Source organism: Pseudophryne corroboree, chromosome 9, assembly GCF_028390025.1.
Source record: "Pseudophryne corroboree isolate aPseCor3 chromosome 9, aPseCor3.hap2, whole genome shotgun sequence".
NCBI classification, from domain to species: Eukaryota; Metazoa; Chordata; class Amphibia; order Anura; family Myobatrachidae; genus Pseudophryne; species Pseudophryne corroboree.
Window position 1 is genome coordinate 401,273,505 of NC_086452.1, and position 23,310 is coordinate 401,296,814.

Genomic DNA, 23,310 nt, shown 5'->3' on the forward strand with positions numbered 1-23,310 from the left:
TGCAAAACACAAAGATTCAACAAAGAGTGTGAAAGAAACGGTGAGATTGGTATTTTAAGCATCATTATAAAATGAAACATTATTTATAAAATCAATGTTGTTTCTACTTGAGTTATAGGAAGTATTCCCAAGACTGAATGCTGCTTTGATAAAGAGTAATCGTTAGATATGTAAATGAGTGAAGGTTCCGTTCTTTAAAGGTAAACTGTAATAATTCTTCACTGAAGTCGCTCACACACACATCATGTCGGCTGTGCAGCACAGATATATTGGCGCACCTGGCTGCGTGTACGGGCAGACACTTACTGTAGAGGCTTCCGGTGGCTGACAACTCAACAGGGCGGCACATTTAAATGTCCGCCCAGTTGTGACGTCAGGCATGACACATTGGGCCAGATGTATTAACCTGGAGAAGGCATAAGGAAGTGATTAACCAGTGATATGTGCAAGGTGCACCAGCCAATCATATGTAAATAAACAGCTAGAAGCTGATTGGCTGGTGTGTTTATCACCTTGCACTTATCACTGGTTTATCACTTCCTTATGATGTCTCCAGGCTTAATACATCTGCCCCATTGGGTGGACGACTGGTAAGTGCGTATGCACTTACCAATCGTTAGATACTGTAGGCCAGCAGGTCGGCTTCCGTCGGCCAGTTGTGTATCCAGCTTCCTGTAACTTAAAAGCAGCTGTCAGCTATGCATATATGTGATCTTTATATTCTAGTAGCTAATAACATGAAATAATGATGTGATAACAGCGGCGTTTGCAGCATTTGCTCCTGGGGGCTATATAATTTCTCAGTACATCGTCGGCCTAAAACCGCCAGCCCCCAAACAGTTAAATACGCAGCTTAGGAAAACAGACAAAGTTTGTGTTCATTATCCAGCATGTGAGATCCCCTCTGATTCTCAGCAAAGTACAACATGCTAACAATGAAAATGATCCGGGTTGTACACCGACATATCTCTAAAGGGGGGTACTCACGGAGCGATATTCTAAGCAATCTGACTAGATTGCTTAGAATATCGGCAGGATCGCTCCGTGTGTAGCCCCTTCGGCGATAGCGATGCGCGGCCCCGCACATCGCTATCGCCGCTGCTAGATTGGCCTGCATGCAGGCCAATCTAGCGGGTCGCTCACTTCACCCGCTGGGTGAAGTGAGCGGCCCCCCCGTCTCCCCCCGCACGCTCAGCACAGATCGCGCTGTGCTGAGCGGCAGGAGAGATGTGTGCTGAGCGGTTCGCTCAGCACGCATCTCTCCTTGATCGGCCCGTGAGTACTGGGCTTTAGACATTGAAGACGGCTCCTCGAAACCCGGCAAGTTGTTAAACTTTAGATCCTACTTGGAACGACGAAAGATCATCCCTATGTCATTATTTTATATCTGAGCTTTTCATACAGCTTTAATGTTTGAAGAGCTCAATTTTTCACACATTTCTTACATTGTTACTTTTGGCTGTTTTAGGAAGATTTATGCAGTTCTATTATGGACTAAAAATAACTCAATAGACAGGCTCTTAGAATGAAGAAAAGATTAGGAATAAGCTGGGTGGATATGTCTGGAGGAAAATGAATCACTTTTTGTTTAACTGCAAAAGGAAGATCTGGAGTGAATGCCAGAAATCATTACACGTTATGTAACATGTTCAGTTGGATAAACAGTATTTACAAATCAAATGAATATCCTAATTCAGGAAATTTCCAGAGACACAGCAGCTGCCCGGGCACATCTTTGTGTATACGGCCTGTGGCCGTGTTTCTAGAGGTTCATTTATCTGAGAGAGAGGGGTCAATTTACTAAAGCTTGTACAAATGAAAAGTGGCGATTTTGCCCATAGCAACCAGAATCTGTCTGTCATTTCTCTATTGCATCCTAGAAAATGATAAACAGAATCTTATAGGTTGCCATGGACGACATCACCACTTTTAATTTTTAGAAGGTTTAGTAAATTTACCCAATAGAGAGAGAGTTGAAGACATACTTGCCTACATTTAGGATTTCCTCTCTGGGAGATGCCGGGGGAGGAAAAGGGTTCCGGTATGAATGGTCGACAATGTTAAGGTCGACACTCATTAGGTCGACCACTATTGGTCGACATTGACATGGTCGACGTGGACTAATGGTCGACACTGAAAAAATGGACGGCACATGAAAGGTCGAAACATGAAAACGTCGACATGAGGTTTTTTTGGTGTCGTGTTCAGCGTAAAGTGATAGGGAACCCCAATTAGTGCACCGCTTCGCTCGCCATGCTTCGGGCAGGGTGCCTCGCTCGGCTACCGCTGCGCTCGGCACAGGTTACCGTTCCCAATCGTAGTCCACATGGATCGTAAAGTATGAAAAAATTCCAAAAAAGAAAATTTTTTGAAAAACTCATGTCGACCTTTTCATGTGTTGACCTTTCATGTGTCGACAATTTGTCAATGTCGACCAATAGTGGTCGACCTAATGAGTGTCGACCTTAACATTGTCAACCATCTGACCGGATACCAAGGAAAAGCAGGTGGGTGGTGGTAGACCCCACCCCTTCACAGAGACTATGCCACGATTGGGCTATATTTGTATAGGGGCGGGGCAAAATGACACAATTAGCATATAATTAAGTCCCGCCCCCTCAGCAGTGACAGCTGAATTACCTGTATTTATCTCTACATTCTGCCCGCTTCACTAGGAAGTGGGCAGAATGCGTGAGGAATACCCACTCTTCCAGGGGTGCGGGGAACTACCTGAAAAATTTGGTGTTTCCCGCAGCTTCCAGAAGAGTAGGCAACCTTGGTTGCAGATAGTTAATGTAAAGTGGAATATCTATTTGCCTGTCTCCTGTGGGAATAGTTCCTGTAAATATAAGCCCCCGCGTTGTTGCACTGAGAGGAATTCAGTGTGTATTTATTATCCCTTGTAAATGAAACAGTACATTACAAAAAACTTTTGTAGTACAAGGACTTCTCCTGGACAGTCGCAGCAGGTTTAGTGGCTTACACAGAGTTTGAAGTAAGATAATGCATACATTACTACAGTATTTATTTACCCACATACGCAGAGCAGTGCTGGAACAGGGTGATTTCCGCACGGTGACTGCTAATTCCCCAAAACATGTAACAATAAGAATTTACTTACCGATAATTCTATTTCTCGTAGTCCGTAGTGGATGCTGGGGACTCCGTCAGGACCAAGGGGATAGCGGCTCCGCAGGAGACAGGGCACAAAAGTAAAAGCTTTAGGATCAGGTGGTGTGCACTGGCTCCTCCCCCTATGACCCTCCTCCAAGCCTCAGTTAGGATACTGTGCACGGACGAGCGTACACAATAAGGAAGGATTTTGAATCCCGGGTAAGACTCATACCAGCCACACCAATCACACTGTACAACCTGTGATCTGAACCCAGTTAACAGCATGATAACAGCGGAGCCTCTGAAAAGATGGCTCACAACAATAATAACCCGATTTTTGTAACAATAACTATGTACAAGTATTGCAGACAATCCGCACTTGGGATGGGCGCCCAGCATCCACTACGGACTACGAGAAAATAAGAATTTACTCACCGGTAATTCTATTTCTCGTAGTCTGTAGTGGATGCTGGGAACTCCGTAAGGACCATGGGGAATAGCGGGCTCCGAAGGAGGCTGGGCACTCTAGAAAGATCTTAGACTACCTGGTGTGCACTGGCTCCTCCCACTATGACCCTCCTCCAAGCCTCAGTTAGGTACTGTGCCCGGACGAGCGTACACAATAAGGAAGGATTTTGAATCCCGGGTAAGACTCATACCAGCCACACCAATCACACCGTACAACTCGTGATATGAAACACAGTTAACAGTATGAAACAATAGAGCCTCTCAACAGATGGCTCAACAATAACCCGATTTAGTTAACCATAACTATGTACAAGTATTGCAGATAAACCGCACTTGGGATGGGCGCCCAGCATCCACTACGGACTACGAGAAATAGAATTACCGGTGAGTAAATTCTTATTTTCTCTAACGTCCTAGTGGATGCTGGGAACTCCGTAAGGACCATGGGGATTATACCAAAGCTCCCAAACGGGCGGGAGAGTGCGGATGACTCTGCAGCACTGAATGAGAGAACTCCAGGTCCTCCTCAGCCAGGGTATCAAATTTGTAGAATTTTTGCAAACGTGTTTGCCCCTGACCAAGTAGCTGCTCGGCAAAGTTGTAAAGCCGAGACCTCTCGGGCAGCCGCCCAAGATGAGCCCACCTTCCTTGTGGAATGGGCATTGACAGATTTTGGCTGTGGCAGGCCTGCCACAGTATGTGCAAGCTGAATTGTACTACAAATCCAACGAGCAATAGTCTGCTTAGAAGCAGGAGCACCCAGCTTGTTAGGTGCATATAGGATAAACAGCGAGTCAGATTTTCTGACTCTAGCCGTTCTGGAAACATATATTTTCAGTGCCCTGACAACGTCTAGCAACTTGGAGTCCTCCAAGTCCCTAGTAGTCTAGGCACCACAATAGGCTGGTTCAGGTGAAACGCTGACACCACCTTTGGGAGAAACTGGGGACGAGTCCTCAATTCTGCCCTATCCATATGGAAAATCAAATAAGGGCTTTTACAAGACAAAGCCGCCAACTTTGATACTCGCCTGGCAGAAGCCAAGGCCAATAACATAACCACCTTCCACGTGAGATATTTCAGATCCACGGTTTTTAGTGGTTCAAACCAATGTGATTTTAAGAAACTCAACACCACGTTGAGATCCCAAGGTGCCACAGGAGGCACAAACGGGGGCTGACTCTGCAGCACTCCTTTTATAAATGTCTGAACTTCAGGTACTGAAGCTAGTTCTTTTTGAAAGAAAATCGACAGAGCCGAGATCTGTACCTTAATGGAACCCAATTTAAGGCCCATAGTCACTCCTGCTTGCAGGAAATGCAGAAATCGACCTAGTTGAAATTCCTCTGTTGGGGCCCTTTCGGCCTCACACCATGCAACATATTTTCGCCATATGCGGTGATAATGAGTTGCTGTAACCTCTTTCCTGGCTTTAGTAAGCGTAGGAATGACTTCCTCCGGAATGCCCTTTTCCTTCAGGATCCGGCGTTCAACCGCCATGCCGACAAACGCAGCTGCGGTAAGTCTTGGAACAGACAGGGCCCCTGCTGCCGCAGGTCCTGTCTGAGTGGCAGAGGCCATGGGTCCTCTGATATAAATTCTTGAAGTTCTGGGTACCAAGCTCTTCTTGGCCATCCACGAGTATCGTTCTTACTCCTCGCCTTCTTATTATTCTCAGTACCTTTGGTATGAGAGGCAGAGGGGAGAACACATAAACCGACTGGTACACCCACGGTGTTACCAGAGCGTCCATAGCTATCGCCTGAGGGTCCCTTGACCCGGTGCAATATCTTTTATAGCTTTTTGTTGAGGTGGGACGCCATCATGTCCACCTGTGGCCTTTCCCAATGGTGTACAATCCTATTGGAAGACTTCTGGAGGAAGTCCCCATTCTCCCGGGTGGAGGTCGTGTCTGTTGAGAAGATCTGCTTCCCAGTTGTCCACTCCGGGAATGAACACTGCTGACAGTGCTAACACATGATTTTCCGCCTATCGGAGAATCCTTGTGGCTTCTGCCATCGCCATCCTGCTTCTTGTGCCGCCCTGTTGGTTTACATGGGCAACTGCCGTGATGTTGTCTGATTGGATCAGTACCGGCTGGTTTTGAAGCAGAGGCCTTGCCGGCCTCAGGGCATTGTAAATGGCCCTCAGGTCCAGAATATTTATGTGTAGGGAAATAACCTGACTTGACCAAAGTCCCTGGAAATTTCTTCCCTGTGTGACTGCCTCCCAGCCTCAAAGGCTGGAATCCATGGTCACTAGGACCTAGTCCTGTATGCCGAACCTGCGGCCCTCTTGAAGATGGGCACTCTGCAGCCACCACAGTAGAGATACCCTGGTCCTTGGAGACAGGGTTATCAGCCTATGCATCGGAAGATGCGATCCGGACCACTTGTCCAACAGGTCCCTCTGAAAAGTTCTTGTATGGAACCTGCCTAATGGGATTGCTTCGTAGGAAGCTACCATTTTTCCCAGGACTCGCGTGCAATGATGCACCGCTACCTATTTTGGCTTCAGGAGGTCTCTGACTAGAGATGACAACTCCTTGGCTTTCTCCTCCGGGAGAAACACTATTTCTGGTTTATGTCCAGAACCATCCCCAGGAACAGTAGACGTGTCATAGGAACCAGCTGTGACTTTGGACTGTTTAGAATCCAACCATGCTGTTGTAGCACTTTCCAAAATAGTGCTACCCCGACTACCAACTGCTCCTTGGACTTCGCCCTTATAACGAGATTGTCCAAGTACGGGATAATTACAACTCCCTTTTTTTGAAGGAGTATCAACATTTCGGCCATTACCTTGATAAAACACCCTCGGTGCCATGTACAGTCCAACGGCAGTGTCTGGACTTGGTAATGGTAATCCTGTACCACAAATCTGAGGTACTCCTGGCGAGGATGGTAAATGGGGACATGCAGGTAAGCATCCTTGATGTCCCAGGATACCATGTAATCCCCCTCGTCCAGGCTTGGAATAACCGCCCTGAGCGATTCCATCTTGAACTTGAATTTTTGTGTTCAAGGATTTTAAATATAAAATGGGTCACACCGAACCATGCGGTTTCGGTACCCCAACCCGTGTGGAATAGTAACCCCGTCCTTGTTGAAGTAGGGGCACCTTGAGTATTACCTGCTGGGAATACCGCTTATTAATTGCCTCTAGCACAGCCTCCCTGCCTGAGGGAGTTGTCAGCAAGGCATATTTTAGGAAACGGCTGGGGGGAGACATCTCGAATTCCAGCTTGTACCCCTGAAATACTACTTGAAAGAAACAGGGATCCACCTGTGAGCGAGCCCACTAATTGCTGAAATTTTTGAGACGGCCCCCCACCGTACCTGGCTACACCTGTGGAGCACCCGCGTCATGGTGTGGCCTCACAGGAGGCGGGGGAAGAATCTTGATTCTGGGAACAGGCTGACTGGTGCAGCTTTTTTCCCTCTACCCTTGTCTCTGTACAGAAAGGAAGCGCCATTTGACCCGCTTGCTTTTCTGAAGCCGAAAGGACTGTACCTTTGTCTGTGAGGAAACCTGAGGTAAAATTATTTCTTCCCAGCAGTTGCTGTGGATACGAGGTCCCAGAGACCATCCCCAAATAATTCCTCACCCTTATAAGGCTCTCTATGCGCTTTTTAAGTCAGCATCACCTGTCCAGTGACAGGTCTCTAATACCCTCCTGACAGAATGGACATTACATTTATTTTGGATGCCAGCCGGCAAAATATCCCTCTGTGCATCCCCCATATATAAGACGACGTCTTTAATATGTTTTTATGTTTGCCAACTAGTATCCCTGTTTGACAGGGTCACCGACCACGCTGCAGCAGCACTATCTGCAGGTCTCAGTCTAGTACCTGAGTGTGTAAATACAGACTTCAGGATAGCCTCCTGTTTTTTATCAACAGGTACCTATTAAAGTGGCCGTATCCTAAGACGGCAGTGCCACCTTTTTTGACAAACGTGTGAGCGCCTTATCCACCCTAGGGGATATCTCCCAGCGTAACTTATCCACCTGGCGGGAAAGGGTACGCCATCAATAACTTTTTATAAATTACCAGTTTCTTAACGGGGGAACCCACGCTTTCACACACTTCATTTATTCATCTGATGGGGGAACAAAACACTGCCTGTTTTTTCTCCCCAAACCTAAAACCCATTTTTAGAGGTGCTTGGGTTAAAGTCAGAAATGTATAACACATTTTTTTTTTTGCCGGGATCACGTCACGGATGTTCCTAGTGGATTGTGTATATGTCTCCACCTTGTCGACACTGGAGTCAGACTCCGTGTCGACATCTGTGTCTGCCATCTGAGAGAGCGGGCGTTTTTAAACCCCTGATGGCCTTTGAGATGCCTGGGCAGGCGCGGGCTGCGAAGCCGGCTGTCCCACAGCTGTTACGTCATCCACCCTTTTATGTAAGGAGTTGACACTGTCGGTTAATACCTTTCACCTATCCATCCACTCTGGTGTCGGCCCCACAGGGGGCGACATCACATATATCGGCCTCTGTTCTGTCACCATATAAGCCTCCTCATTCAACATGTCGACACAGCCGTACCGACACACCGCAGACACACAGGGAATGCTATAAACGAGGACAGGACCCACAAAAGCCCTTTGGGGGGACAGAGTAAGAGTATGCCAGCACACACCAGAGCGCTATATATATACAGGGACTAACTGAGTTATGTCCCTAATAGCTTTTATATAATATACTGTATACAGTGCCAATTTTAATGCCCCCCCTCTCTTTTCCCTCTTACTGTGCAGGGAAGAGCCAGGGAGCTTCCCTCCAGCCGAGCTGTGAGGGAAAAATGGCGCCAGTGTGCTGAGGAGATAGGCTCCGCCCCTTTTTCGCGGCCTATTCTCCCGTTTTTTATGGAATTCTGGCAGGGGTATTTACCTCATATATAGCCCCTGGGGCCATATATTGAGGTATTTTAGCCAGCCAAGGTGTTTTTATTGCTGCCTCAGGGCGCCCCCCCCCCCCAGCGCCCTGCACCCTCAGTGACCGGAGTGTGAAGTGTGTGAGAGGAGCAATGGCGCATAGCTGCAGTGCTGTGCGCTACCTTGGTGAAGACAGAGTCTTCATGCCGCCGATTTTCCGGACCATCTTCTTGCTTCTGGCTCTGTAAGGGGGACGGCGGCGCGGCTCCGTGACCGAACATCAAGGCTGGGCCTGCGGTCGATCCCTCTGGAGCTAATGGTGTCCAGTAGCCTAAGAAGCCCAATCCGGCTGCAAGCAGGCGAGTTCGCTTCTTCTCCCCTTAGTCCCTCGCTGCAGTGAGCCTGTTGCCAGCAGGTCTCACTGAAAATAACAAAGTCTAAGACTATAACTTTCTAAGAGCTCAGGAGAGCCCCTAGTGTGCATCCAACCTCGGCCGGGCACGAAATCTAACTGAGGCTTGGAGGAGGGTCATAGTGGGAGGAGCCAGTGCACACCAGGTAGTCTAAGATCTTTCTAGAGTGCCCAGCCTCCTTCGGAGCCCGCTATTCCCCATGGTCCTTACGGAGTTCCCAGCATCCACTAGGACGTTAGAGAAATAGAATTATCGGTAAGTAAATTCTTATTTTCTCTGACGTCCTAAGTGGATGCTGGGGACTCCGTCAGGACCATGGGGATTATACCAAAGCTCCCAAACGGGCGGGAGAGTGCGGATGACTCTGCAGCACCGAGTGAGAGAACTCCAGGTCCTCCTCAGCCAGGGTGTGCCCCTGACCAAGTAGCAGCTCGGCAAAGTTGTAAAGCCGAGACCCCTCGGGCAGCCGCCCAAGATGAGCCCACCTTCCTTGTGGAATGGGCATTTACATATTGTTAGGGTCTCCTGCCCTGTGCTGCCACGTCGTCATGGCAACCGGGAGACAAGTGCTAGTGGAGTAACCTGAGCGCAGCTGATACTCCGGTTCGGGTCTTTTGCTGTGCAGTGGTTATAGGCTCTGTGCACGGCAGGGGATCCGGTGCTGGTTTTTGTGCTCACAGTCTGTGAGGTCTGAGTGGGGCGTGGACAGCACCTGCTTTATAAGGCCTCTTTTCAGGGTAAGCAGATGCTGCTGAATCTCTGTTGGTTAGTCAGTTCATGAAAGTTAGCCAGTACTGTGTAGCTTTGTATTTGTTTGTTGCTTACTGCAAATAGGCCTGGGGATTTGGTATTACACTCTGCCAATCCAGACCTAGCAGTAAGACTGGAGTCAGTCGTTTAGCTTGCTGGGGTTCTGTTATTACTCTGTGAACTTAGCAAGTTTGCGGCTGTATTCTAACACTTGCCTGTCTAATCCTGTCTCACTGTGCTAGGTGTCAGGGGTCAGTTTAGTGGCAGTAAGCTTAAACCTGTGCACTGCAAGTGAGAATCAGGATTGTGGAGGCTCTCCTTGTGTCTATCATTCCATCTCTGACCAAGGAGTTTACTGCCACACCCGTTGGTAACCCTTTAGGGTTTTGCTGTTGCCCTTAGCAACAGCATTTCGGGTTCTCTACGTATTAAAACACAACATCTTGCTTTTTACATCTGAGCAGTTCTAATACAAGGGAGATACCCAGTTCCTTAGCCTCTGGGCTTCTCTGTTCACTGTGTGTGTATTTTGTTACCCTATCACCTTCTGTGTACGTTATGTCATATTCCCCAGTTTGTCTGTGAGTCCATTTGTTTTGCATAACAGTTCAAACACCAGTACATTCCTGCAGGCACTGGTGTGCATAACATATTCAGCAGCCTAATACTCCTGTTGAAATTTTGTGGGAATATGGAGCATACCCCTCAAAATACGTTGCAACAGGTGGTCGATCAGGTGCAGGTCCTGACTCGGCAATTTAATGATTTGTCCATTAAAATGCACACCTCCCAGGCTGCTGGCGGAGCTCCCGCAGCAGCAGCACCTGCAGGGGTTAAGGAGCCGAAAGTAAATCTCCCGGATCGTTTTTCTGGAGATCGCTCGCAGTTCTTTTGTTTCAAGGAGAGCTGCAAGCTATACTTCCGGCTTAGGCCTCAGTCTTCTGGGTCGGAGATTCAGCGGGTGGGCATAGTGATTTCCTTGCTACAAGGAGACACACAGGTCTGGGCATATGGGTTGCAGCCTGACTGTCCGTCGCTTAAAAGTGTTGATGCTTTTTTTACGGCACTGGGCATGTTGTATGATGACCCTGACAAGACGGCCTCAGCCGAGGCTCAGATTTCGATCCTTAAGCAAGGGCGAAGGCCAGTTGAGGTTTACTGTACGGAGTTTCGGAGGTTGGCCCATGATACCCAGTGGAATGACCCAGCCCTGAGACACCAGTACCGAAGAGGTCTTTCTAACCAGATAAAGGACCAACTGGTACAATATCCCTTGCCTGATAGCTTGGATCAGCTCATGCAGTTATCCATCCGGGTGGATAGACGGCTGAGAGAGCGTAGGCTTGAAAGGGAGACTGAGATTTCCTTCCTTCCCAAGGGAACCTCAGACTCTGAGGAATTTTCTGAGGAGCCTATGCAGATTGGGGCTACCCGCCTCTCCTCGCGTGAGAAGACGCGGAGGAGACAGCAGGGGTTGTGTTTGTACTGTGGGAATAAAGGTCATGTGGTAGTATCATGCCCAGAAAAGCCGGAAAACTTCAGGGCCTGAGGGTGATGGGAAATATCCTGTCAGGCCAGAAGTCAGAATTTCCCAAGAAGACTTTTATCATTCCGGTGACCTTGAAGATCCTCGGTCAAACTGTCAAGACTGAGGCCTTTGTGGACAGTGGGGCCGACGGGGTTTTTATGGACCGCCAATTCGCCCTAAAACACTCTGTTCCCTTAGTACCCTTGGCATCGGAAATTGAGATTTGTGGGTTAAACGGGGAACCATTATCCCAAGGTAAAATTACCTCTTGCACTAGCCAGATTTCTTTGTTTATTGGAGCCACACACTCTGAAAAATTGTCCTTTTATGTGACTGTCTGTACTTTTGCCCCATTGGTGTTGGGGTTACCCTGGTTAAGGGCCCACAATCCTCAATTTGACTGGGTCTCTGGGGAGATTCTTAGTTGGGGTACTGATTGTTTCAGGAGTTGCTTGAGCCTTCCAGTCAGGCTCTCGCAGCTAAGTTTGCCAGGATTGCCAGGGTGTTATGCAGATTTTGCGGACGTGTTCTCCAAAAAAGTTGCAGAGGTACTACCTCCCCATCGCCCCTATGACTGTGCCATTGATTTGTTGCCAAATGCTAAGCTTCCCAAGAGCAGGTTGTACTCCCTGTCACGTCCTGAGACTCAGGCTATGGCAGAGTACATTCAGGAGAACTTGGCTAAAGGATTTATCAGACCTTCACAGTCTCCAGTTGGGTCGGGGTTCTTCTTCGTGGGTAAAAAGGACGGTTCGTTGCGACCCTGCATCGACTTCAGGGAATTGAACCGTATCACGATTAAAAACTCATACCCACTGCCTCTCATTTCGGTCTTGTTTGACCAGCTTCGTACTGCCACCATTTTTTCTAAGATTGACCTACGCGGTGCGTACAATCTAATCCGAATAAGAGAGGGGGATGAATGGAAGACTGCCTTTAATACCCACTCAGGGCATTATGAATATTTGGTGATGCCTTTTGGGCTCTGTAATGCCCCGGCAGTCTTCCAGGATTTCATGAATGATGTGCTCAGGGAATATTTGGATAGATTCTTAGTTGTATACTTAGATGACATCCTAATCTTCTCCCATTCCCTGGAGGAACATCGGAAGCATGTACGCTTAGTCCTCCAGAAACTCAGAGACCACCGGCTTGGGGCGAAGCTGGAGAAGTGCGAATTTGAAGTTCAGCAAATCGCATTTCTAGGATATATTATCTCCCCAGAAGGTTTCCAAATGGAGGGTTCCAAGGTACAGGCAGTCCTGGATTGGGTGCAGCCCACTAGTTTGAAGGCGCTTCAGCGTTTCCTGGGCTTTGCGAATTTTTATAGACGATTTATCGCTGGATTTTCGTCTATAGTGGCGCCCTTGGTGGCACTCACTAAGAAAGGGGCGGATGTTGCTCACTGGTCTTGTGAGGCTAAAGCGGCTTTTGCCCGTCTCAAAAGGGCATTTGTTTCGGCCAAGGTGCTGCGACACCCAGATCCAGAGCGTCCTTTTGTGGTGGAGGTGGATGCCTCTGAGATGGGTATTGGGGCAGTGCTTTCTCAGATGGGAGTGTCTGATAATCGCCTTCATCCCTGTGCTTACTTTTCCCGTAAATTTTCGCCTGCCGAGATGAATTATGACGTGGGTAACCGGGAATTGTTGGCTATTAAGGATGCACTCGAGGAGTGGAGACACTGGCTTGAGGGGGCTAAGTTTGTGGTCTCAATTCTCACTGACCATAAGAATCTGGCATATTTAGAGTCAGCGAAGCGTCTCAATGCCAGGCAGGCACGATGGGCTTTGTTTTTTGCTCGCTTTAATTTTTTGATAACATATCGCCCTGGGTCAAAAAACATCAAGGCTGATGCGCTCTCGCGGAGTTTTGCTCCAATCCAGGAGACCACCGAGGAGCCGTTGCCCATTGTTTCCCCATCATGTATTAAAGTGGGCATTACCCAGGACCTCTTATCATTAGTCCTTAGAGCACAGGAGCAGGCTCCTCCAGACCTTCCGGTAGGTCTTTTGTTTGTGCCTCCTAGGTTAAGACAGCGAGTGTTCCTGGAATTCCATGCCAAGAAGTCGGCAGGTCACCCGGGTATTGCCAGAACTCGGGAGTTGCTATCTAGGGCGGTGTGGTGGCCCTCGGTGGCTAAGGATGTGGATCAGTGGGTTCGGGCATGTGACATCTGTGCCCGAAATAAGACTCCTAGAGGGGTTCCTGTTGGCCCATTACATCCACTCTCTATCCCATCTAAGCCATGGACCCACATTTCAATGGATTTTGTGGTGGACTTGCCCAAATCCTCGGGGATGACAGCCATCTGGGTTGTCGTTGACAGGTTTTCGAAGATGGCGCACTTCGTTCCACTGGTTGGGCTGCCATCAGCCAGACGCCTGTCTGAATTATTTATGCTGCATGTTGTGCGTCTCCACGGGTTGCCACTTGATGTGGTCTCTGACCGCGGATCCCAGTTTGTGGCCAAATTCTGGAGGGCATTTTGTTCCGATCTCCAGATTTCTGTCAGCTTGTCGTCAGGCTACCATCCGCAGTCTAATGGGCAGACTGAAAGGGTGAACCAGTCCTTGGAGCAGTTCCTCAGGTGTTATGTCTCCAAGTGTCAGACTGACTGGGTTGCTCATCTGTCCATGGCGGAGTTTGCCTATAACAACGCGGCTCACTCTGCTACAGGGATCTCTCCCTTCCTTTGTGTGTATGGGCATCATCCTAAGGCCAATTCTTTTGACCCCCTGGACTCCACGCCTGGTGGTTCCTCTGTGGTTTCGGTCCTTAGAGGTATTTGGCGGAAAGTGAAGAAAGCCCTTGTGTCTGTGTCATTAGTGACCAAAAGGGTTTTTGATAAGCGGAAAAGACCCTGCAGCTTCAAATTAGGAGACTTCGTCTGGTTGTCTACCAAGAATTTGAAGTTGAGACAGCCATCTCATAAGTTAGGGCCCCGGTTCATCGGCCCTTATAAGATCACCAGGGTTATCAATCCGGTGGCATTTCAGTTAGATCTGCCCCGTTCTTTGGGTATCAATAAAACATTTCATTGTTCCCTTTTAAAACGGGCGATTAGTAATCCTTCTTCCTGTGGAAGACCTTCCCCTCTTCTGATACGTGGCCAGAGGGAGTTTGTTGTTGAAAGGATTCTTGACTCCAAGGTGGTTCGGGGTCGGCTGTCATTTTTGGTGCACTGGAAGGGGTATGGCCCGGAGGAGCGGTCGTGGGTGCGCAGTTGTGATCTTCATGCCCCCAGACTGATACGCTCTTTCTTCTCGCAGTTCCCCGATAAACCCGGTGGTAGGGATTCTTTGACCCCTCGTCAGAGGGGGGGTACTGTTAGGGTCTCCTGCCCTGTGCTGCCACGTCGTCATGGCAACCGGGAGACAAGTGCTAGTGGAGTAACCTGAGCGCAGCTGATACTCCGGTTCGGGTCTTTTGCTGTGCAGTGGTTATAGGCTCTGTGCACGGCAGGGGATCCGGTGCTGGTTTTTGTGCTCACAGTCTGTGAGGTCTGAGTGGGGCGTGGACAGCACCTGCTTTATAAGGCCTCTTTTCAGGGTAAGCAGATGCTGCTGAATCTCTGTTGGTTAGTCAGTTCATGAAAGTTAGCCAGTACTGTGTAGCTTTGTATTTGTTTGTTGCTTACTGCAAATAGGCCTGGGGATTTGGTATTACACTCTGCCAATCCAGACCTAGCAGTAAGACTGGAGTCAGTCGTTTAGCTTGCTGGGGTTCTGTTATTACTCTGTGAACTTAGCAAGTTTGCGGCTGTATTCTAACACTTGCCTGTCTAATCCTGTCTCACTGTGCTAGGTGTCAGGGGTCAGTTTAGTGGCAGTAAGCTTAAACCTGTGCACTGCAAGTGAGAATCAGGATTGTGGAGGCTCTCCTTGTGTCTATCATTCCATCTCTGACCAAGGAGTTTACTGCCACACCCGTTGGTAACCCTTTAGGGTTTTGCTGTTGCCCTTAGCAACAGCATTTCGGGTTCTCTACGTATTAAAACACAACATCTTGCTTTTTACATCTGAGCAGTTCTAATACAAGGGAGATACCCAGTTCCTTAGCCTCTGGGCTTCTCTGTTCACTGTGTGTGTATTTTGTTACCCTATCACCTTCTGTGTACGTTATGTCATATTCCCCAGTTTGTCTGTGAGTCCATTTGTTTTGCATAACAGTTCAAACACCAGTACATTCCTGCAGGCACTGGTGTGCATAACACATATTTTGGCTGTGGCAGGCCTGCCACAGAATGTGCAAGCTGAATTGTACTACACATCCAACTAGCAATCGTCTGCTTAGAAGCAAGAGCACCCAGTTTGTTGGGTGCATACAGGATAACAGCAAGTCGGTTTTCCTGACTCCAGCCGTCCTGGAAACCTATATTTTCAGGGCCCTGACAACATCTAGCAACTTGGAGTCCTCCAAGTCCCTAGTAGCCGCAGGTACCACAATAAGCTGGTTCAGGTGAAACGCTGACACCACCTTAGGGAGAAACTGGGGACGAGTCCGCAGCTCTGCCCTGTCCGAATGGACAATCAGATATGGGCTTTTGTGAGACAAAGCCGCCAATTCTGACACTCGCCTGGCCGAGGCCAGGGCCAACATCATGGTCACTTTCCATGTGAGATATTTCAAATCCACAGATTTGAGCGGTTTAAACCAATGTGATTTGAGGAATCCCAGAACTACGTTGAGATCCCACAGTGCCACTGGAGGCACAAAAGGGGGTTGTATATGCAGTACTCCCTTGACAAACTTCTGGACTTCAGGAACTGAAGCCAATTCTTTCTGGAAGAAAATCGACAGGGCCGAAATTTGAACCTTAATGGACCCCAATTTGAGGCCCATAGACACTCCTGTTTGCAGGAAATGCAGGAATCGACCGAGTTGAAATTTCTTCGTGGGGCCTTCCTGGCCTCACACCACGCAACATATTTTCGCCACATGTGGTGATAATGTTGTGCGGTCACCTCCTTCCTGGCTTTGACCAGGGTAGGAATGACCTCTTCCGGAATGCCTTTTTCCCTTAGGATCCGGCGTTCAACCGCCATGCCGTCAAACGCAGCCGCGGTAAGTCTTGGAACAGACATGGTACTTGCTGAAGCAAGTCCCTTCTTAGCGGCAGAGGCCATGAGTCCTCTGTGAGCATCTCTTGAAGTTCCGGGTACCAAGTCCTTCTTGGCCAATCCGGGCCACGAGTATAGTTCTTACTCCTCTACGTCTTATAATTCTCAGTACCTTAGGTATGAGAAGCAGAGGAGGGAACACATACACCGACTGGTACACCCACGGTGTTACCAGAACGTCCACAGCTATTGCCTGAGGGTCTCTTGACCTGGCGCAATACCTGTCCAGTTTTTTGTTCAGGCGGGACGCCATCATGTCCACCTTTGGTCTTTCCCAACGGTTCACAATCATGTGGAAGACTTCCCGATGAAGTCCCCACTCTCCCGGGTGGAGGTCGTGCTGAGGAAGTCTGCTTCCCAGTTGTCCACTCCCGGAATGAACACTGCTGACAGTGCTATCACATGATTTTCCGCCCAGCGAAGAATCCTTGCAGTTTCTGCCATTGCCCTCCTGCTTCTTGTGCCGCCCTGTCTGTTTACGTGGGCGACTGCCATGATGTTGTCCCACTGGATCAATACCGGCTGACCTTGAAGCAGAGGTCTTGCTAAGCTTAGAGCATTGTAAATTGCTCTTAGCTCCAGTATATTTATGTGGAGAGAAGTCTCCAGACTTGATCACACTCCCTGGAAATTTTTTCCTTGTGTGACTGCTCCCCAGCCTTTCAGGCTGGCATCCGTGGTCACCAGGACCCAGTCCTGAATGCCGAATCTGTGGCCCTTTAGTAGATGAGCACTCTGCAGCCACCACAGAAGAGACACCCTTGTCCTTGGAGACAGGGTTATCCGCTGATGCATCTGAAGATGCGATCCGGACCATTTTTCCAGCAGATCCCACTGAAAAGTTCTTGCGTGAAATCTGCCGAATGGAATCGCTTCGTAAGAAGCCACCATTTTTCCCAGGACCCTTGTGCAATGATGCACTGACACTTTTCCTGGTTTTAGGAGGTTCCTGACTAGCTCGGATAACTCCCTGGCTTTCTCCTCCGGGAGAAACACCTTTTTCTGGACTGTGTCCAGAATCATCCCTAGGAACAGCAGACGTGTCGTCGGAGACAGCTGCGATTTTGGAATATTTAGAATCCACCCGTGCTGTCGTAGAACTACTTGAGATAGTGCTACTCCGACCTCCAACTGTTCTCTGGACCTTGCCCTTATCAGGAGATCGTCCAAGTAAGGGATAATTAAGACGCCTTTTCTTTGAAGAAGAATCATCATTTCGGCCATTACCTTGGTAAAGACCCGGGGTGCCGTGGACAATCCAAACGGCAGCGTCTGAAACTGATAGTGACAGTTTTGTACCACGAACCTGAGGTACCCTTGGTGAGAAGGGCAAATTGGGACATGGAGGTAAGCATCCTTGATGTCCAGGGACACCATATAGTCCCCTTCTTCCTGGTTCGCTATCACTGCTCTGAGTGACTCCATCTTGATTTGAACCTTTGTATGTAAGTGTTCAAATATTTCAGATTTAGAATAGGTCTCACCGAGCCGTCTGGCTTCAGTACCACAATATAGTGTGGAATAATACCCCTTTCCTTGTTGTAGGAGGGGTACTTTGATTATCACCTGCTGGGAATACAGCTTGTGAATTGTTTCCAATACTGCCTCCCTGTCGGAGGGAGACGTTGGTAAAGCAGACTTCAGGAACCTGCGAGGGGGAGACGTCTCGAATTTCCAATCTGTACCCCTGGGCAGGGCCGGTGCTAGGGTGTTCGGCGCCCTCCTGCAAAAAATGAATTTGCGCCCTTCCTCACACACGTAAAAGGGACAGATGCGCGCCTAAGGCACGCACCAAAAATTTAGGGGCGTGGCTTAATGGGGAAGGGGCGTGACCACAGAATAGTACCAATTCACATTACAACGCACAATATAGTGTCCATCAGTCACATTACACAGTGTTACTTATACAATAAAATTAATTGCTGAGTTAATAAAAGTCATTTACGACCAAACTGAGCGCTAGTATTTGCACAAATGCTCTGATCCCTTGAGGTGGCAGAGGCCCTATCACCATACTAGTAACTGGATGTATACTGCACTTTCCAATTGCACTTGATAAGCAGATTTCTGCGCACACCTGCACCAATGCAAACACATCATGATGTACCCAACTCTCAATATCGAGTTCAACCGAATGTTAACAGCTAAAGAAGAGGTCCCAAAGTGAGAATAAATCAGATTTGTTTTTCATTCTTTCCACCATTTTCAGGTGGACCCACAAATCACACTGGTGCGTCCAGGGGCAATGCCTGGATGCAACTTTGTGCGACAGCACCTTTTTACACATTAGGGCAGACAGCGTCCCCCTTTTTACACAGTACGGCAGACAGCATCCCCTTTTTACACATTACGGCAGACAGAATAGATAGATACACAGGGATAGATAGAGAGAGAGGCAGACAGAATAGATGATACTTACCATCTCTCCGCGCTGGCTCAGGCAGTCAGGTTCCTCGTGCTGGCAGATCCCGGGTATGGGAGAAGGAGGAGGAGGGAGGGGGACTGGAGCCACAGCAGCGCTATGTAATTGGTAGTGGCGCCGCTGCAGCAGTCCCCTCTCCTTCCGCATTGGCTGGCTGCCGCCGCTGTGAATGCTGGGATGAGGGAAGCGCATCCTAGCATTCACAGCAGCACCAGCCAGCCAATGCGGAAGGAGAGGGACTGCTGCAGCGGCACCGCTACCAATTACATAGCGCTGCTGTGGCTCCAGTCCCCCTCCCTCCTTCTCCTCCGGGACCTCCCCTGACGCTGCTCCTTTTCTCCTCCGGTGGCGCACACAGCACAGGCGGCTTGTAATGAGTTACTTTGACTCATTACAAGACGCTGACATAGTTGCTGGCCGTTATCCAGCACGGCGCTTCCCTGCATTGCAGACCTTGGTGAGCGGGTAGCGCCGGCCCTGGTACTATCCCTGCCCCCCTTCCACGCATACTACACTGCAGCTGCTACCCTGAACCACACTCCCCACATACTACATCGCCGCTACCCTGCATCCGCCTCCCCGCACACATTAATATGAACCCTCACCCCAAGCACACATTCATAGGACACACCCCCTCCCCCAGCACACATTAGTATGACCCCCCTCCTCAAGCACAGAATAGGGCACCCCTCCCCCTCCCACATTAATAGGATCCCCCCAAGCACAGATTAATTGGACACCCCTCCCCAAGCGCAGAGTAATAGGACCCCCCTCCACAAGTAGATTAATGACCCCCCTCGCCAAGCATACATTAATTGGACGCCCCCAGCACACAGTAATAGGACCCCCCCAGCACACAATAGGACTTCCTCACCCTCCACAGCACACAGTAACAGGATTCCCCCCCCCCCTCCCCAGCACACAGTAATAGGACTCCCCCCCCCCTCCCAGCACAGTAATAGGACCTCCTTACCCTCCACAGCACACAGTAATAGGATCCCCCTCCCAGCACACAGTAATAGGACCTCCTCACCCTCCCAGCACACAGTAATAGGATCCCCCTCCCAGCACACAGTAATAGGACCTCCTCACCCTCCCAGCACACAGTAATAGGACCCCCCTCCCCAGCACACAGTAATAGGACCCCCCTCCCCAGCACACAGTAATAGGACCCCCCTCCACAGCACACAGTAATAGGACCCCCCTCCCAGCACACAGTAATAGGACCCCCCTCCCCAGCACACAGTAATAGGACCTCCTCACCCTCCCAGCACACAGTAATAGGACCCCCCTCCCCAGCACACAGTAATAGGACCCCCCTCCCCAGCACACAGTAATAGGACCCCCCTCCCCAGCACACAGTAATAGGACCTCCTCACCCTCCCAGCACACAGTAATAGGACCCCCCCCCTCCCAACACACAGTAATAGGACCCCCCTCCCAGCACACAGTAATAGGAGCCCCCTCCCCCTCCCAGCACACAGTAATAGGACTCCCCCTCCCAGCACACAGTAATAGGACTCCCCCTCCCCCTCCCAGCACACAGTAATAGGACCCCCCCTCCCCAGCACACAGTAATAGGACCCCCCTCCCCCTCCCAGCACACAGTAATAGGACCCCCCCTCCCCAGCACACAGTAATAGGAGCCCCCTCCCCCTCCCAGCACACAGTAATAGGACTCCCCCTCCCAGCACACAGTAATAGGACTCCCCCTCCCCCTCCCAGCACACAGTAATAGGACCCCCCCTCCCCAGCACACAGTAATAGGACCCCCCTCCCCCTCCCAACACACAGTAATAGGACCCCCCTCCCAGCACACAGTAATAGGACCCCCCCTCCCCAGCACACAGTAATAGGACCCCCCTCCCCCTCCCAACACACAGTAATAGGACCCCCCTCCCAGCACACAGTAATAGGAGCCCCCTCCCCATCTTAGCACACAGTAATAGGACTCCCCCTCCCAGCACACAGTAATAGGACTCCCCCTCCCCCTCCCAGCACACAGTAATAGGACCCCCCCTCCCCAGCACACAGTAATAGGACCCCCCTCCCCCTCCCAGCACACAGTAATAGGACCCCCCCTCCCCAGCACACAGTAAAAGGACCCCCCTCCCCCTCCCAGCACACAGTAAAAGGACCCCCTCCCCCTCCCAGCACACAGTAAAAGGATCCCCCCTCCCCCTCCCAGCACACAGTAAAAGGACCCCCTCCCCCTCCCAGCACACAGTAAAAGGACCCCCTCCCTCTCCCAGCACACAGTAAAAGGACCCCCTCCCTCTCCCAGCACACAGTAAAAGGACCCCCCCTCCCCCTCCCAGCACACAGTAAAAGGACCCCCCCTCCCAGCACACAGTAAAAGGACAGTCTCCCCCTCCCAGCACACAGTAAAAGGACAGTCTCCCCCTTTGTTTATCTGCAGCAGCTGCACTAACCTGAGCCACTGCTCCTCGTGTGGCTGGCTCTTAGTGCTGCTCCTCTCCTCACGCTGCTTCCTCCTCCACTACACACAGGTCAGTGTGTATCACGTGATGGAGAGGGAGGGGAGGGAGCGGGCGTGCTGGAGATTGCTGTGCTGTGTCTTCAGGAGAGTGAGCAGGAAGGGGGGAGGGCCCTATTGCAGGAGGAGATCCGTGATGAAGTTCCTCTGTACGGCCGGCGGCGCAGCAGCATGTTACACTACAGTGAGGCAGGCGCTGCTCGTCAGTATGGTTGCGGAGCAGGGAGAGCGCCTCTCTAGCCCAGCGCCTCCCTGCTTTGCAGACCTTGCTGAGCGGGTAGCGCCGGGCCTGCCCCTGGGATACTACTTGTAGGATCCAGGGGTCCACTTGCGAGTGAGCCCACTGCGCGCTGAAACTCTTGAGACGACCCCCCACCGCACCTGAGTCCGCTTGTACGGCCCCAGCGTCATGCTGAGGACTTGGCAAAAGCGGTGGAGGGCTTCTGTTCCTGGGAATGGGCTGCCTGCTGCAGTCTTCTTCCCTTTCCTCTATCCCTGGGCAGATATGACTGGCCTTTTGCCTGCTTGCCCTTATGGGGACGAAAGGACTGAGGCTGAAAAGACGGTGTCTTTTTCTGCTGAGATGTGACTTGGGGTAAAAAAGGTGGATTTTCCAGCTGTTGCCGTGGCCACCAGGTCCGATGGACCGACCCCAAATAACTCCTCCCCTTTATACGGCAATACTTCCATGTGCCGTTTGGAATCTGCATCACCTGACCACTGTCGTGTCCATAAACATCTTCTGGCAGATATGGACATCGCACTTACTCTTGATGCCAGAGTGCCAATATCCCTCTGTGCATCTCGCATATATAGAAATGCATCCTTTAAATGCTCTATAGTCAATAAAATACTGTCCCTGTCAAGGGTATCAATATTTTCAGTCAGGGAATCCGACCAAGCCACCCCAGCGCTGCACATCCAGGCTGAGGCGATCGCTGGTCGCAGTATAACACCAGTATGTGTGTATATACTTTTTAGGATATTTTCCAGCCTCCTATCAGCTGGCTCCTTGAGGGCGGCCGTATCTGGAGACGGTAACGCCACTTGTTTTGATAAGCGTGTGAGCGCCTTATCCACCCTAAGGGGTGTTTCCCAACGCGCCCTAACTTCTGGCGGGAAAGGGTATAACGCCAATAATTTTCTATCGGGGGAAACCCACGCATCATCACACACTTCATTTAATTTATCTGATTCAGGAAAAACTACAGGTAGTTTTTTCACACCCCACATAATACCCTCTTTCGTGGTACTTGTAGTATCAGAAATATGTAACACCTCCTTCATTGCCCTTAACATGTAACGTGTGGCCCAAATGGAAAATACGTTTGTTTCTTCACCGTCGACACTGGAGTCAGTGTCCGTGTCTGTGTCGACCGACTGAGGTAAATGGGCGTTTTAAAGCCCCTGACGGTGTTTGAGACGCCTGGACAGGTACTAATTGGTTTGCCGGCCGTCTCATGTCGTCAACCGACCTTGCAGCGTGTTGACATTATCACGTAATTCCCTAAATAAGCCATCCATACCGGTGTCGACTCCCTAGAGAGTGACATCACCATTACAGGCAATTGCTCCGCCTCCTCACCAACATCGTCCTCATACAGGTCGACACACACGTACCGACACACAGCACACACACACAGGGAATGCTCTGATAGAGGACAGGACCCCACTAGCCCTTTGGGGAGACAGAGGGAGAGTTTGCCAGCACACACCAAAACGCTATATTATACAGGGACAACCTTATATAAGTGTTTTCCCTTATAGCATCTTAATATATAATAATATCGCCAAATAAGTGCCCCCCCTCTCTGTTTTAACCCTGTTTCTGTAGTGCAGTGCAGGGGAGAGCCTGGGAGCCTTCCTAGCAGCGGAGCTGTGTAGGAAAATGGCGCTGTGTGCTGAGGAGAATAGGCCCCGCCCCCTTTTCGGCGGGCTTCTTCTCCCGTTTTTCTGACAACCTGGCAGGGGTTAAATACATCCATATAGCCCCAGGGGCTATATGTGATGTATTTTTAGCCAGCATAGGTACTTTCATTGCTGCCCAGGGCGCCCCCCCAAGCGCCCTGCACCCTCAGTGACCGTTGGTGTGAAGTGTGCTGAGAGCAATGG

The 23,310-nt window shown here is 50.0% G+C and overlaps 1 protein-coding gene across 4 annotated transcripts in view; it reads right to left on the reverse strand.

Moving 5' to 3' along the window:
- Positions 1 to 23,310, reverse strand: part of CFAP20DC (CFAP20 domain containing) — an 852,126-nt gene that overhangs the window by 214,581 nt on the left and 614,235 nt on the right. The gene's annotated exons all lie outside the window — the stretch shown is intronic.